This window comes from Tachypleus tridentatus, chromosome 10, assembly GCF_004210375.1.
Source record: "Tachypleus tridentatus isolate NWPU-2018 chromosome 10, ASM421037v1, whole genome shotgun sequence".
Classification (NCBI taxonomy): Eukaryota; Metazoa; Arthropoda; class Merostomata; order Xiphosura; family Limulidae; genus Tachypleus; species Tachypleus tridentatus.
Window position 1 is genome coordinate 159795308 of NC_134834.1, and position 14706 is coordinate 159810013.

The following is a 14706-nucleotide window of genomic DNA, read 5'->3' on the forward strand; positions in this document are numbered from 1 at the left end:
GCCCTTTCAGCCGTGGCAGCGTTTATAATGTGACGGTCAATTCCACTATTCGTTGGTAAAAGAGTAGCCCAAGAGTTGGCGGTGGGTGGTTATGACTAGCTGCTTTTCCTCTAATCCCAGGTGCATCATGGAATATATTGGATAAACCACAAGAAGAATTTACAGTTGAATAAAGGAACACTTAACACCACAATCTACAATACCGGTAGCGTTACCAACCACTGTCTAAATGGACGTGATGTTATGCTTTTCTCACGTTTATTCCGCATTATTCTTCATTCCTGAGAAGAATTATACGTTATAATGATAGAATATCTTGCCATTAAGCTAAGAAAAGCAGCTCTTAGCCTCAACTATTACATTTTTGATCGTCAAGTCAAAAAGGCTAATAGTAAATGAGCTGAAAGTTCCTAGAAAATGAACAGAAACACGAACTTTACCATGAGTATATTCCTATATTCATCACATGCGGCTGACTTTTAGGCTGTAGGAATGTTTTGATTATGTAGATACGAGACTCGCAAGTGCACCTACACTTTTGTAAGACTCTCAGGGTCATGTGGCCTGGACGTCTCAAATTGAACTTGACCTAGATTTTAATCGTTAGCCATTATAGTAAAATAAATATTCCTCTAACATCCAGAGAAAAAGCATTTTAAAATAATAAAACATATGATAAAGTCCTCATTTATTACACCGCACGTTAATAACTAATGTAGAACTGGTTAAAAACTGGTTCTCATGGAGCTGTTTGTTTTTTTTTTTTTTGAATTTCGCGCAAAACTTCTCGAGGGCTCTCTGCGCCAGCCGTCCCTAATTTAGCAGTGCATGACTAGAGCTAATCTTCACCACCCACCGCCAATTCTTGAGCTACTCTTTTACCAAGGAATAGTGGTATTGATCGTAACATTATAACGCACCCACAGCTGAATGGGCAAGCATGTTTGGAGCAACGGGGAATCGAACCCGCGATCCTTAGATTAGGAGTCGAACCCCTTAACCCACCTAACCATGCCAGGCCCTGATGGAGCTATCACTTGATGCATTCTTAACGTCTGTATAACACAATTTGTGCTAAAGATAATTGTGAAATACAGTACACATCCTGTACATAGTGTCTCATTGCCTTATACTTAATGAATTATGGGTAAGAAAAAAAATAATGTGAACAAATTACCGTGTTAAAAAAAAAACAATAAATCGTGTTATTTTTCGCACTGTTTTAAGAAAGAACTTGTTTATTTGCTATCCAGTCAGAGCTGACTAGACAAAACAACACAACAAAAGCGTCCACGCTTCAGACGATCGTTAAACGTTTCAGAGTGGCTTACGCTGTATCAATTCTCCTTTATAACGTCTGTTTCTTTTAACGAATAGCAATTTTAATTTATAAAGATGAAACATGCTACTGTTGAGAGTGTGAAACTATTAACTGGTGTAATGTTTACCGCTGTTATTTGTGGAACATGCATATATTCGGATTCCACCTCCAACATTTGTTTGTTTCCAAACATCAAGTTACGAAACGTAAATTACGTATTTCAGTGTATTTTTTCCCAATACTTGCGATACACGTGTTAGTATTGTAGAATTTTTTGACGATACTTCCGATAAACATAATGCATGTTTTAAAGGTTTTGTGGCAAAACTTGTACAGCACTTTTATCCCAGTAAAGTTTTAATAGAAAACTATAAAAGAATGATATATTCTTAAAAAATCAAAACACTGTTGCTAGTGATGACTAGCTGCCTTCTCTCTAGTCTTACACTGTTAAATTAGGGACGGCTAGCGCGGATAGCTCTCGTGTATCTTTGCCCGAAATTCAAAACAAACCAAACCAAATACAACGAATTAAGTCAAGAAATGGATAATAGAGTATGTGATAATACAATGAAGGTTAATGCAAATTCTATATTATACACCCTAGCATACTTAAACAGCGACGAATAATGTATGTAAAAAAAAGAAAGAAAACGTTTTTGGCCAAACATATAAGTTCAAATACTCCTATCATGAGTACAAAATTTCCTGAACTCTGCTTCTTACAGCACCTGACTCTATGTCTTTGACTTTTATTTATTTCGTTTTTAGTCGCCAGATTTTTCATATCAAAATTATAATTATTTGATCGATGGATCAAAATAATTCATTGTATGTAATGAATTTATTTTTTTATATTTTGGAGATATTTAAAGATATTAAATTCATTTAAATTTTGAAGTAAGGCTTAATATACATTTTGTGTGTGTCAATAATTTCGTACAGCTGTGCAACAATAAATTTAAAAACGAAAAGCTGTTATAATTGATTTTGTAAACTTATTAAAATACAATTCCAGTAAACTATAAAATTGGTGGTTACTTAAAGTATAGTAATAACCAAAAATTCTAGAATCATAGAAAATGTATATTTGTTTCTGAATTTCGCGCAAAGCTACACGAGGGCTATCTGCGCTAGCTGTCCCTAATTTAACAGTGTAAGACTAGAGGGAAGGCAGCTAGTCACCACCACCCACCGCCAATTCTTGAGCTACTCTTTTACCAAGGAATAGTGGGATTGACCGTAACTTTATAATGCCCCACAGCTGAATGGGCAAGCATGTTTGGAGCGACGGGGATTCGAACCCGCAATCCTGAGATTAGGAGTCGAACCCCTTAACCCACCTGACCATGCCAGGCCCTGATGGAGCTATCAATTGATACATTCTTAAAGTCTGTATAACATAACTTGTACTAAAGATAATTGTGAAATACAGTAAACACCGAGTCGAATGCCTTAACTCACGTGGCCATTTCGGTTTAGATGGGTATATAAATGTATACTGAATTACTAAATATTTAAAACTTCAAATTGTTATACATGAGATAAAAAGAAAGAATCTGGGATTAAAAGACATATAATTTATAGCAACATAAAAAAAGACACAACTATATTCGGACAACAATTTAAAATTTAAATCACAAGCAGTGAGAACGCGAGTGAAACCTCAGCGGATAGAAAGTTTGCCAAAACACCCTCCTTATTCCATATGAGCAGATTCCTAACAGATAAAAGCGGGTTTGAATGTTCAGTATTATCAAAACCGTTTTCCGTTTCAATGTAATTTGTCTCATTATTTCTCATCCCACGGGTCGTTCTAAACCTCACTCAGTTCATTTCTCAGGATAGAAACCTCACTTAGCTCATCTCTCAGGAGAGAATATAATCGATAAAATGAGTTCTATGCACAAACTCTAGAATAGATGAGGAAAACCAAATCAAAAACGACAGCTTCGGGCCTGTGTCCGAAATTGAATGCTAGCTTTTCACTCGTTTTCGGATAGGGTTGTATAGAACATACCAGGCCTAATATTGCCACAAGCTGAGACAGCAATTCCGATGTTTAATGTGGCATGAAAGCTTGCCAGCACGAAACTACGAAGCACAAAACAGGCAGTAGTTTCCATGGAGTGTAAAAGGAACGGACGCATTCAGATCCTTCTTGTATAAAAATGAAGCACATACAACATGGAACAGGCTCATAAAATACCACACACAAAAAAATCGCCTGTCTTTTAGACCATGCAGATTTTATCATTACATTATACGTTGCTCTTCTTGGCAAGATTTTTGAGCTTAATAATACATATAGTAAAAGGTTTTGAACATTTCAAGTTACCCTTGTAAATATTTATATCGTTAACCTTCCCATTAACGTTTGATCCAATACAGTAATGCTAAGGAAGTCACTGCCAAGAAAAAAAAATCATGAAAATGTAGATAAAACACCGATTTGGAGTTTATTTTAGATTAGAGAAACAGTTCGTTTATTCGGAATTAAGCACAAAACTACTGAACGGATATCAAAAACCGGCTTATATTATTGTAAATCCGCAGAGGTACCGATGTGACACTAGAGGGCGTAGAGACAGAATTTTGAAAGGATAAATATTGGATTTAACGCAGTCAAATTCCAGTTATGGCTTTGTAGCCCCATATTGTCGTCTCATCGTTTGAAGGTTAATTGTGATTATGGGTTTAACATTTTCATTAAATATTGTTTCTGTTGTTTTTACTTTCTAATCTGTTAAAATGGATAAAAAATAAATGTGTATTATCTCGCTTAACTTAATCTGTTTTTTTATAACCATATTAAGTTTACATATAAGACAACAAATACTTAACATTTTATAATACATTCACAACTTATTCAACTTGTACAGCGTCACATAATAAAGAGTATTAACACGACAAAAAGAAACACTCAGTTAAACCATTAACGTAAAGCAAATTGTTCGCCACTGCTACGTTCAAACCGTTTTTTTTTAGTGCTCTTAGTGTTACTAATTCGGTCAACTTAACACATATGATAGTGTTAAGTTCTCAAACAATATAAATATGAGGAATCGTAAAGCCCTTTCACCTGCCATTCATTTTACCTCATAGATAAAACAATCATGTTAGTGTCTATATGAAGAAAAACCCGTATGGAGACCATGTTCTGCAAACTTTTCACATGTATTACATTAAATGCTTTGAGCAACAGTAATAGGTAAATTGTTTAACTAATCCCAGGTAATGTAAAATTAAATTATCAACACAGTCACGTCAGATTGTTTTGTAACAAAAACAACTCTTGTGTCGTGTACTTCTCATTCCTTCATCCTGTGTTCCCAGTATTACTGCTCACATTTCTAATAATTTCTTTTTCTTCTGATACTTCTAAATGTTTTGTAATTACACTTTTGTCATTGTGGTAATTTAGTTAGAAAACTCGGGTTTATTCCTGAACACAAAGTAGGGGAAAAAATCTTATACGCCTACAGATTCGTGAGATAATTCTTTAGTAGTTTCTCTTGACTGGCTCAGCTTAATTGAATTACCTATTCGTTCAATAGGAAAGTGTTTGTCGGATCAAAGGTTTTGTCTCAGAATTTCTAACAAAATTACACAGGAACTCTATCTGCGCATGCAAGCCACTAATTTTGAACTGACAGACTAAAGAAAAAGCAGATCGTTGATCGAACCTATCTACAACTCTTGGACTGATCTTGTCCGATCAAATAATTGAATCTAACTGTAAATCTTTTAGCGCATCCACGGTTCCAAAGTGCGGATCTCGTTTTAGTGATAGCGGGTCGCGAACATTAAATCCTCTGATTCACAGTTCGACACCCTAATCAATAGGCAACGCCCAGCGCACTGATTAAAAAAAATGAGCTATTTAACATTCACATTGTAGTACTCTTAGACAAATGTGTAAGAATTTATAAAATTATTTAAAATAGAAAAAAAATTGATCAATTTGTCATATTAGGTGTTTTGATAACAAAATAGGTAAAAGGTATCATTATAACCAAAGTTATCGACTTTTATGTAGTTGTAGTATATCTCATAACAAAAAGATAAATGTTTTTTCAAACTTTTTTATTAGGCCTAGTATGGCCAGATAATTAGGGCACTCAACTCGTAATGTGAGGGCTGTGGGCTCGAGTCCTAATCACACCAAACAAGCTTGCCCTTTCAGCAGTAAGGGTGCTGTAAAGTGACGGTTAATCCCACAATTCAATGGTAAAAGAGTAGAGTAAAACTTGGCGGTAGGTAGTGATTATTAACTGCCTCCCTTTTAGTTTTACACTGTTAAATTAGGGACGTCTAGCACAGATAATCCTCGTGTAGCTTTGCTTGAAATTCGAATAAACTGGTTTATTTCATCGTTGGGCACAGCGTGAATGAAATCACTTCATTAATATTTAAGTTCAAGTATTGCTTGCATGCACACAAATAGCTCCTATCTCTTCCCATCAGAATTAAAAGTTAAAAAAACAACCGAAAATAGTACTCTGAGTCCGTGAAATCAAGTAAAATGAAAATGTAGAAAATCGAAAGAAATATCCTTCACGACTAACCAATAGAAGAACTAGAAAATTTTGTTTAATATTTCTTGTCTTGTTAATACTTCATTTATGTGTAACTATAAAAAAACATCCAAAATCGCAGATCTCTATTTTCATGTGTTAATTGACGACAATCACGTGATAATCTATTCTTGTGATCCTATCTTGAACTTGGACTGGACAGAGCTAAGTGCTTAGCAGGGTTCGTGGTTTGGCACGTGATAGTGCTGAGCATGAGTACCTTCAGCTGTATACACGTTATAAAAGTGACAGAATATCTCGTTATTAGGTTACAACTTGCTTCTTCAATCGAATGTTGTCTTTGCCTCTACTTTGTCAGTTGCTACGTCTACCAGATTCTTACCAAGATTCTTGCTAAACTCATTAGCCCTTCCAGCCTAAAATTACCCACAGCCACGCTGCCAAAATTCTTAACTTCTACCAAATGCGGGGTGAAGGAGGACTGTCTAGTCTTCGAGCGCCCCTGGGGGTTAATATTGACCTTATTCCAGAACAACTACTAGTATTGTGTGTTATTCGGGTCAAAAACAGGTAAAACCGTTGTGGCGGTAAGTTCTTCTGGCCGGTTGTCTTTCCTCTATTCAATAGTTCTAAATGATTAACGGTTATACCTGAGCTCAAGGGAGTTTTGACATGTGTATATGTGGACGATGAAGTTCAAATGATAATTTCTCTCAACAGTCCTTAAAAGCCACGGTATTTGAATTTTTTTCTTTTAGGCAGGATTAGAGTAATTCAATCTAGGGGACCTTTTACCCCTTTTTTATTAGCTATATTTTTGTGCACCAGCAAATCCCAGCGTGAATCCATCTTATTCTCGATCCCATTTTATTACTCACCAGGATCTCTGTCAGCCTATTCTCAAATTAAAATTCTTTTAAACAGGATTAGAGTAAACTAATCTGTGAGACCTTGGACGTGGGCAAATACATCAATCGAAAGGAATTGACCTGGGTCTAAAACTATAATTTAATCAGAAATCAGTCAAGAGATGATGGAGCTATGAGCTAAAAGTTTGAATTTATAAAAAAAAACCTACAACTCAGAACCGTTCTATGAGCCGCCTTGCCACGGCTAAAAATATATATACATTTGTTTCCCGTTAGCTTAATGTTTAAATGTTATGACAGCATTATAAACTAATATGATGCATTCAGACAATAATTTAACTATTTACGTCTGCATCATGTTTTTCCTTTCGTTTTTTTTTTTTTTTTTTTTTGCTTGTTTCTGTGAAACAGAAATTTCCTATTTACACATTGTCACAAATGGAAAGTATCCCTCTGAGAACGTGGGGGCGTTATAATGTGATGGTCAATCCCACTATTCGTTGTTAAAAGAGTAGCTCAAGAGTTGGTGATAGGTGGTGATGACTAGCTGCCTTCCATATAGTCTTGCACTGCTAAATTAGGGACGGCTAGCACAGATAGCCCTCGAGTAGCTTTATGCGAAATTCAAAAACAAACAAACAAACAAACTCCCTGAGAACAGCGGTAAATTTACGAACTTATAAATTTAAAATCCGAGGTTCGATTCTCCACAGTAGGCATAGCAGATTTTCTGAAGTGAATCTGCTTTAAAACGAAATAAGCAAATTCAAAGTTGACTGCTACTGAGGCAGTCCTTAATCTTTTCACAAACACATACAAAAATAATCTAATCCGAATTTGGCCCGGCATGGCCAAGCGTGTTAAGGCGTTTGACTCGTAATCCGAGGGTCGTTTAAATCCCGGTCGCACCAAACATGCCCGCCCTGTCAGCCGTGGGGGCGTTATAATGTGACAGTCAATCCCACTATTCATTGGTAACAGAGTAGCCCAAGAGTTGGCGGCGGGTGGTGATGACTAGCTGCCTTTCCTCTAGTCTTACACTGCTAAATTAGGGACGGCTAGCGCAGACAGCCCTCGTGTAGCTTTGCGCGAAATTAAAAAAAAAACTAATCCGAATTTTTAAAAATCGCTATTTGATGATGTTATATTAGAATGATTTTGATTATGCAAATTACATAAGTCGCGTGGTAATCACAGCCAATGTAAAGTCGCTGTTGGAAAGGCATGTATTATCATTAAGTGTTTCATTATTTGGTGTTTTGCACGTAGTGTGATTCCGTTAAAAAGTAATCGATTTTAGGAGAACTATGTAATAATTTTTCCTAAACAAAATTTGCATATTCATATAAAAAAGATGGGGATTTCTTTTATACGTAATGACTTTCGGAAAGAAGGGAATGTGGATTATCTTGGGATTTCAGAGTAATCAAGAAAAGGACCTGAAAAAAGTCGTATACCAGCAGTGGTAAGCAAAGTGCGGCGTCCTCTATCAGATGAAAGTCAATGAACACAAAGGTCAGTAGCAAAAGCCTACTACGTGTCACAGGCCACAGTACGCAACGTAATCAAGAAGGATCTCTATCTGGAAAAACGACGCAAGTAACCTTTACACAGGTTCTGTTCAACTATCGCAAGCCTCATCTGACTGGAGAATGAAACTGGTATTTGTGATACTCCATATGAAACAAACTGAAGCAGGCGCTAGGAAAACGATATCTTTGTACACTAGATAGATTAGTGAAAGCAAGTATGGAGATGTCTTATGAAGGAGCAATTTGCAACGTAAACTACGCTGAAGGAAACTATAAGATGCATAGTCATAAAATAAAACATAACCAGACGAAAAGACATGGACTCTAACGACTTGGTGAAGCTCCATGAATGTTTTAATATAATATCCTCGTCTTCCATGGTGCGAAACAAACATATATCCCAACGAACAAGTTTTATACGTTTTAAGTACTTATATATATATATAGCTAACTTTTTTATCTCCATTTTCAGTTCAGTTTGTGATCTTTACCTCATTTAAATGAGATTTGGCTGGAAGAACTGATAGAAAACTGAATGCCTCTTAACAAATACATTTGATAAACCCATCACTCATACATTTCATAGAGAATAAAATGAAAACAATTATCATGTTGAAACAGAATGTGTTTAAAAGTATACTTCTCAGTGAATGTACGGAAAATCTCTAGAAGACGAATGTAAAGTTAAACATTTAACTCAAATATTTCCAATGTGGATCCAACATATTTTTAGATATATTTATGCAGCAAGCTACTTAATGGTTCATACGTTATTAATAAGTTACATACGAGTCACACAAAATAAGAAAATACCGCCAATATTTCAAATACCACACCTTTAATTGCTGCTAGAGTCGCCTGTGATTTCACTTAGGAAATGAATTATTACATCGGTGTTTTGGTCGGTTCTTTACATTAAGTGCTGTTTTAGCCAAAAGAAAATGACTATACATGATGTAATATGTGAACTCCAAACATCGAAGGCATTATCCGGGTTCTTAGAGGAGTGAAATGGGAATAAAGGGACAACGGTTTGACCAAACCTTCTGATGTCACTTCCTGGAAGCCCTTATGCATTTAGTTCTATCAGTGAATATATATTCCTATAACGTTTTTATTTCAACACCGTTTTCCTAAACATTCTCCTTTTCTGGTACAACTTTACGTATTTTCGAAGCGATAAAACTTGTATTATTAACATAAGGATTTACTATGAATCGCTCGCCCTTTCATCCGTAGGAGCATTATAATGTTACGGTCAATCTCACTATTTGTTGGTAAAAAAGTAGCCTAAGAGTTGGCGGTGGGTGGTGATATCTAGCTGCCTTCCCTCTAGTCTTACACTGCTAAATTAGAGACGGCTAGCGCAGATAGACCTCGAGTAGCTTTGCACGAAAATTGAAAACAAGCAAACAATACTATGAATCAGTTAAAATATTATTACGTTATTACTTTTTATCAATGTAGTTAAAACATGATCTTAGTCAATCTCGATACAATCCCGTTAAAAGGAAGGCTCTACAGACAATTTATGGATTTATTAAAAAATTAACAAATGGAATTATTTAGCATAACATTTGAAACGAGGAGTTTGATACTACGGATATTTGGTTTTGGCGGCAGCTATATGGAAATAAATGTTGTTCTGCTGTAATAACCTGTTTTCGTAACGCAGGATTGGCTGTGAACCAGATATATAGATCTTAAGATTAAGTTATCCTTGAGCTGTAAAAGGTGGAAGTTTGTGTATCAGTTGAGTTTATAGGAAAATGTTAGTTATGTTGATACTCTGCCCAGAAGTAAAGCGTCTTTGTCATTTACCAGGGGATCTATTTGTTTGCACAAATGTTGACCGTCCTTAAAAGTGTTCTTCCGCCAGTACAGAAATAAAAATTGTATCTCATAATACTTCGTTATCTCATAATACTTCGTTATCTCATAATACTTCGTTATCTCATAATGCTTCGTTATCTCATAATACTTCGTTATCTCATAATACTTCGTTATCTCATAATACTTCGTTATTTCATAATACTTCGTTATCTCATAATGCTTCGTTATCTCATAATGCTTCGTTATCTCATAATACTTCGTTATCTCATAATACTTCGTTATCTCATAATACTTCGTTATCTCATAATACTTCGTTATTTCATAATACTTCGTTATCTCATAATGCTTCGTTATCTCATAATGCTTCGTTATTTCATAATGCTTCGTTATCTCATAATGCTTCGTTATCTCATAATACTTCGTTATCTCATAATGCTTCGTTATCTCATAATACTTCGTTATCTCATAATGCTTCGTTATCTCATAATACTTCGTTATCTCATAATGCTTCGTTATCTCATAATACTTCGTTATCTCATAATGCTTCGTTATTTCATAATGCTTCGTTATCTCATAATGCTTCGTTATCTCATAATACTTCGTTATCTCATAATGCTTCGTTATCTCATAATACTTCGTTATCTCATAATGCTTCGTTATCTCATAATACTTCGTTATCTCATAATGCTTCGTTATCTCATAATACTTCGTTATCTCATAATGCTTCGTTATCTCATAATACTTCGTTATCTCATAATGCTTCGTTATCTCATAATACTTCGTTATCTCATAATGCTTCGTTATCTCATAATACTTCGTTATCTCATAATGCTTCGTTATTTCATAATGCTTCGTTATCTCATAATGCTTCGTTATCTCATAATACTTCGTTATCTCATAATACTTCGTTATCTCATAATGCTTCGTTATCTCATAATACTTCGTTATCTCATAATACTTCGTTATCTCATAATGCTTCGTTATCTCATAATGCTTCGTTATCTCATAATGCTTCGTTATCTCATAATACTTCGTTATCTCATAATGCTTCGTTATCTCATAATACTTCGTTATCTCATAATGCTTCGTTATCTCATAATACTTCGTTATCTCATAATGCTTCGTTATCTCATAATACTTCGTTATCTCATAATACTTCGTTATCTCAATTTGGCTCTCTCTCTCTCACACACGCACATTCTCAATGTATGTACTTGAGTTGACGTTAAAGTATTTATCTATGTTCCTGTTCGAAACATTACACACATCTCCATATTTGAACTGAACCTGTTACATTCGTTTTACATATACACATTTAAGAAGTTCTTTTTGGTTTAAAACAACTGATACATTTCACATTCTCGAGCACGTATTTCAACGTGAAATGACTTCATTATATATTGCACGTAATTGGAGATGCATCTTACAGTATATAAACTAATAATATTAAATAATTTTGAAACGCTCTATTTCAGTTTTACAACAAAAATAAATACAAGGCATGCTGTAAAGCTTTAATATAGATTTGATGTTTTTTGGTCTTAAGTATATGTGAAAGATCAATAAATGTTTTGAGTTTTCATTCGTCGTTGATTTTACGCATGTGGAAAAAATAATTAGCGTTTAGATCTTTGATTCGTCATTCATTATACGATATATAAAAGTTTAATTCGTGTCTTGACTTTTAATTCGTCAATCACGATATGTATATAGGAAGTCTAATCAGTGTTTAGTGTTTTGATTCCTCATTGACTTAAATTACATGAGAAAATTCATTAATGTTTTGATGTTTGACTCTTCTTTCGATTTTTCTGAATGTACATAATAAATATTATACGACTTGTATAAACATTTATTAAAATATTTTCGTGAATTGCTACGTATTATTCGCATTTTTTTATTAAAAATTTCGCGTTAAGTGCCACAAGGGTTATGTCTGCATAGCTGTATCTAACTTAAACTTTTCTTTCTAAACGCGAACAAGGAATCCTTGAATTCACAATCAGGAGCATGTCAGCCTTGAAAATACACGCATGGCCCACTACCACCATGTAATTGTGCGTTACCTAATTGTCGGTAAAATTCAGATATATTTAAAATAAAAGTACTGAAGGTAAGGGCTATGAAAAATAATAATAACTAATAGGAAAAATAATTCCTAATAACTCCTTTGGTCAGGTGTACTATGTGTGTGTGTGTTTTTCTTATACCAAAGCCACATCGGGCTATCTGCTGAGCCCACCGAGGGGAATCAAACCCCTGATTTTAGCGTTGTAAATCGGTAGACATACTGCTGTACTAGCGGGGGGCAGGTGTACTATGATTTCCCTTTAAACAAAGCAATGAGTCAGGGTTGAAATGCCACGACTGAATGTTGCAGATGTTAACTATTTCGGTCTTTTAGTTTTAGTACAGTCAAGAAATGAAAATAAAAGGTGTTCGGAAAAAACTATCTCGATGAAATAATAAATATTTTACCGTTTTAAAGTAAGTGTTAACTCTTTGTTCACGTTGGTTGGAAGTTTCAGTAAGCCATCCGTTATACTTAATGTTAACGCAATATCTACACGTGGCAACTGCATTAGTTTTAACATGCTTTCGGATCTGCAATTAAAATTACACTGTAGTGTCTGATGACACATGGGGATTGGATCCGAAAACTAATGTATATTAACACGGGTGAACGAGTAGATATTTTATATGTTTGTGTTTTACTGTTTCCGAGTTGAGAAAAAAGCTTGTATATTGTTGGACCTTTTCAGAGAATCCTGTTGTTTTATAAGACGAAATGAATAATTTGTGATAAAATGTGTTGTATGAAACTTCGGAAAATAATAAATTAAAAATTACAAAAACACATCCCTAAATGTTTTTAAGCTTTGATTATAAGCGATTCAAAGTTAGAGTATAACCTCTAAAAATCATATGAAATAACATAAATGTGGAATCATATTTTGGTAAATATTAATTAATTATTTCAAAGTAGTCAAACATTCTTGTGGAGTTACGTTTCAGTAAATACCAAACAATCCTTTCAATGTAGAGACGTAGATTAATAAAAATTTATGTTTTGGCAAAAACCGAAGTTTTAGTGATGTAGTGTGTATCTGATTTGTCTATAAAAATACACACAAGACTGGAGAAAATTTGTTCTATATTTCCGTTCAAACTTTCGAGTATTTCCAATTCCAAATACAAAAACAAGCAGACTATAAATGCGAACTGAAATTGTAAAAAAGTGAAATTATTTATTTTTTCCTTTTAGTTTCAAGACAAAAACCCATAATTATTTTTTATTTCATTCTCAAGCCTAAAAGCTAACTCTTATTATTTGGAACAGTAGACAAAATGTTTCACTCACTAAGATAAATTTGATTCGAACGTTTCACTTCAGTATTTTCAATGTGAACTGCACCTTAGTTTAAAGCTATTTATTAGAGAAGAGAAATTCATAACTTAGAGCCACTGAACAAGGATAGAACAACCCATAATTTAAAGCTACTGGCCAGGAGAGAGACAACCTATACCTTAAAGCTACTGACCAGGGGAAAGACAACCCATAATTTAAAGCTAAAGATAAGGGGAAAAAACAATCCTTAATTTAAAGATACTGGCCGGAGGAAGAGCAACCTTAATATATAACTACTGACCATGGAAAGAACAATCCAAAATTTAAAGATACCGACCAGGGGAAGGACAACCAATCAGGATCATTAACCAATTACCCGTTACTCTTAGCTGACTAGAATATTACAGATAAATAGGCGGAATGTATTGAGCTGCAAGTTACATGTCGAACCTTAGACCTTAATTCCGCAACTAATCAATAGCTCTGGTTTTTGTTTCAATTGTAATGTTTCTCCTTATTTTCAGACAAATTATTAAGTTCTAAGATATCAAAAATGCATCCGTATAAACTAAGATACATATATTGCCACAGTTATACATCTACAACCCACAGTTAAAAGTGTTATAATGTTTTCAAGATTAATGAGTTGTTTTAGGTCTCGAACTTTTTTTTTAAACTTTGAATCCATTGTGTCCCTTCTATGATAAGTTTTAGTTAACTATAGATTCCACACTTTCTTTGACGTAAGGCTACATTTTTAACATGATTTCATTGGTCAATGTACGTGTATATGTATGTATACATGTATAAATATAAGTTTTTTATATTTAGATACGAGTACAAAGAAGAAAATGATAATTAGTTAAATGCGTTGGGTTGTTTAATTGGACATCATGTGTTGGAAGCCTGCTATTATACAGTAATCTATTTGACATTTTTAACGAATCTATGTAGAAAGATGAAAAACAAATTACGTAAGAAAGAAGTTACAAAAACGAAATGTAACTGTCTGTCAAACAGACATTTACAAATAACAGAATCTGTTATTTTGGAAATTATAGTTTCAAATAACGTTAATAGAGAGGATTATTCAATCATTGTGAGAACGATTTGTTTGTACGCTTTAAAGAAGTGATATGTCGATTTAGTCCTGGTGCTAGAGGTAATATGTTTAGTCGCTGGCATGTCGCTGCCATCTTGGTAATAGAGGTAACGTTTTAGCAACTATATATATCATTCCAAGGACATTATCGAAAATTCAACA